The following is a 3,396-nucleotide window of genomic DNA, read 5'->3' on the forward strand; positions in this document are numbered from 1 at the left end:
AGAGAGATTACTCGAGTGCCATATGTGGATAAGATCATGGTGAGGATATTGGGAGTTAAATGGCAGGACAGGATTAGAAATGAAACTAAAAGAGAGATTACTCGAGTGCCATATGTGGATGAGATTATGGTGAGGATATTGGGAGTTAAATGCCAGGACAGCATTGTAAATGAAACTATAAGAGATATTTGTCGAGTGCAATGTGTGGATGAGATCATGGTGAGGATATTAGGAGTTGAATGGTAGGACAGGATTAGAAATGAAACTATAAGAGAGATTACTCGGGTGGCTTATGTGGATAAGATCATGATGAGGGGTTGTGTGCTTACATATTCTTCGCCTAAACCATTTCTAATTCTAATATCCAGTTTGTTATTATTCGATACACGTTTCCTTATTCATTGTTATTATGTTATTATTATCCTAGGAGAAGGAAACTACAAAATCAAACCATTGTTCTCTAAGTCTTGGGTAGTGCCATATCCTCTATACCACTGTTTTGGGTTAGAGTTCTCTTGTTTGAGGGTTTACTCCGCTACACCATTCTATTTTATTTCTCTTCCTCTTGTTTTGTTAAGATTTATAGAGTTTATGTAGGAAGTATTTATTTTAATGTTACTGTTCTTAAATTTTTTTCCCTTGTTTTCTTTCCTCGCTGGGCTATTTTCCTTGTTGGGGCCCCCTTGGCTTATAGCACCCTGCTTTTCCAACTAGGGTTGTAGCTTAGCAAGTAATAATAATAATAATAATAATAATAATAATAATAATAATTATTATTATTATTATTATTATTATTATTATTATTCTAGTATCCATTTTGTTATTATTATTCGATACAAGTTTCCTTAGTCAGTGATATTATGTGATAAAATGGTTAGTATGAGCAAGTTAGATCAAATTAGGATTATAGAATATTATTAGTATTAACCACACCGCCTGATCAGATTAGCAAAACAATCACCGCGAATTCAGGTGCAGAAACAAATGAGGTTCCTTGTATTTCGGCGGCGCTGTCACCTTTTTGACCCCATCGTTTGTTGCCGTGAATTATTCAGGTATGGGAGAGATCCCGGTGCAGCCTGGGAGCTGAATAGTGGCCTTTATGATGTGCCTAACCCATTGAAAGAGGTTGATAAAGCTATTCTGATGGGAGGTTTTAATGTTTCTATGTTGAGCGGGGTGATATAAGTCTCTTTTTTATTGTTTATAAATTAAGGATCTGTTTTAATGTTATAGTTTTTATAGTTTATAAAGTGATATTTATTTTAATATTGTTGCTCACCTTAAAATATTGATTTTCCTTGTTTCCCTCTCCTCACTGAGCTATTTTCCCTGTTGGAGCCCCTGGGCTTATAGCATCCTGCTTTTCCAACTAGGCTTGTAGCTTAGCAAGTAATAATAATAATAATAATATTCTTAAAATATTGGTATTTTAATTGTTCTTTACTTCTCTTATACTTTATTTATATCCTTGTTTCCTTATTTCTTTTCCTCACTGAGCTATTTTTCCCTGTTGGAGCCCTTGGGATTATAGCATCCTGATTTTTCAATTAGGGTTGTAGCTTAGCTATTAATAATAGTAATAATAATAATAATAATAAAGGCAGAGACTAGGTCTTACCAGAAAGACGAGCTGGACATGGCTGGTTTTATTAACACGACCTAACAAGCTTATATGCAAACGGTTGAGGATAACAATGACATGAAAACATATAACAATCTGAAACATGCAATGGAAAGCTTAAACAGGGTTCGCTGTTATCAGTGAGAGAGAGAGAGAGAGAGAGAGAGAGAGAGAGAGAGAGAGAGAGAGAGAGAGACAGCAGTCGCATTGCAATGTATGAACGTGTATGAAATACACGAGGATTACAATATCAAGTACATGACGTTGTTCTACATTTTCTTTTCTAATGCTTTAGGGTAATCAGACGTGGGGTTCATTGCCCGATAAATATCTGTATTACAGAACACGATTAATGTATTGATACATACTTTATTTTATGGAGCACGATTCCTTGTTCGATTTTGTATCAGTTTAATGCATGATATAGTTTTGAAATTCCAGTGTCTCTGATGTTATCGGAACCAAACTTATATAGCTACTGACTTTAGCTTTCTCCTCAAGGCCTATATTCGAGCACGAACTCGGTAAGCGATTGGCGAAAAATATAGGAAAATATTGAGCATAAGCAGAACATTGAACTGGAAACAGGTAATTGAAAGTGAGTGGTTGTCCTTTGCGGTGAGCAATTATTTCTTATGAGGCTCCGGTAGCATTCTTTGGTTGCGACACTTTCAAATAAATACTTCGAAGTCATGAAGGGTTGGATCGAGTTTAATTTGGTTAGATTTTCCCTTTTGCCATTGCTTTTTTTTTTTTGTTTTTTTTTAATATTCTCGTCTAAAAAACAAGGATTTTCCTCTAAAAGACAAGGATTTTCGTCTTAAAGAAAGATTTTCGTCTAAAAAGACAAAGATTTTCGTCTAAAAGACAAAGATTTTCGTCTAAAAGACAAAGATTTTCGTCTTAAAGACAAAGATTTTCGTTTAAAAGACAAGGATTTTCGTCTAAAAGACATGGATTTTCGTCTAAAATTGGATTTTCGTACTGCCTGTAGTTGCAAAGTATCAGGTTCTTGCACACCATTTACTGCTGCAAACAAATTTATATATGTATTTCGGTGCTGGGTGCGTTCTCTTGGACCCTGTATTTTTTTTTATCATTGTAATGAGTTTTTTTTGAAGTCTCGCTTATTTGTATGAAGTTGCCACACTGAACTTTGATATAGTATCTCGTTTACAGGAAGTGTGCGGGGGATTGTAAATATAAAAGTAGAAAGTTTAGTTGAGATTAGAACCGATTTTAACACACACACACGCACACACACACACACACACACACATATATATATATATATATATATATATATATATATATATATATATATATTTATATTTATATATATATTTATATATATATATATATATATATATATATTATATTATTATATATATATATATATATGTATATATATATATATATATATATATATATATATATATATATATATATATATATATATATATATATATATAATGTGTTTGTGTTTGTTTGTGTTTGTGACTGACAATGAAAGGGAAGATATTTATTTTCAAAATTTAAGCAAAAGTAAAAAAAAAGGTACGTATAACAATAGACAAAACAATAGAAGTCCCATTTCTTAACAGTTATAGAACAGAATAGTCGCGGAAAGCAATTTTTTTTTTTCCAACATCCCATCTACAGATTACTTTTTTCCATTATTCTTGAAAATGTGTATGAGAGAAAACATTCTAGTTGCTTTGATGAATGTCGAAATTCGTATTGTTTGAATTTAGAAAAACCTCAATAAGTTT

This window comes from Palaemon carinicauda, chromosome 45 (assembly GCF_036898095.1).
Source record: "Palaemon carinicauda isolate YSFRI2023 chromosome 45, ASM3689809v2, whole genome shotgun sequence".
Taxonomy (NCBI): Eukaryota; Metazoa; Arthropoda; class Malacostraca; order Decapoda; family Palaemonidae; genus Palaemon; species Palaemon carinicauda.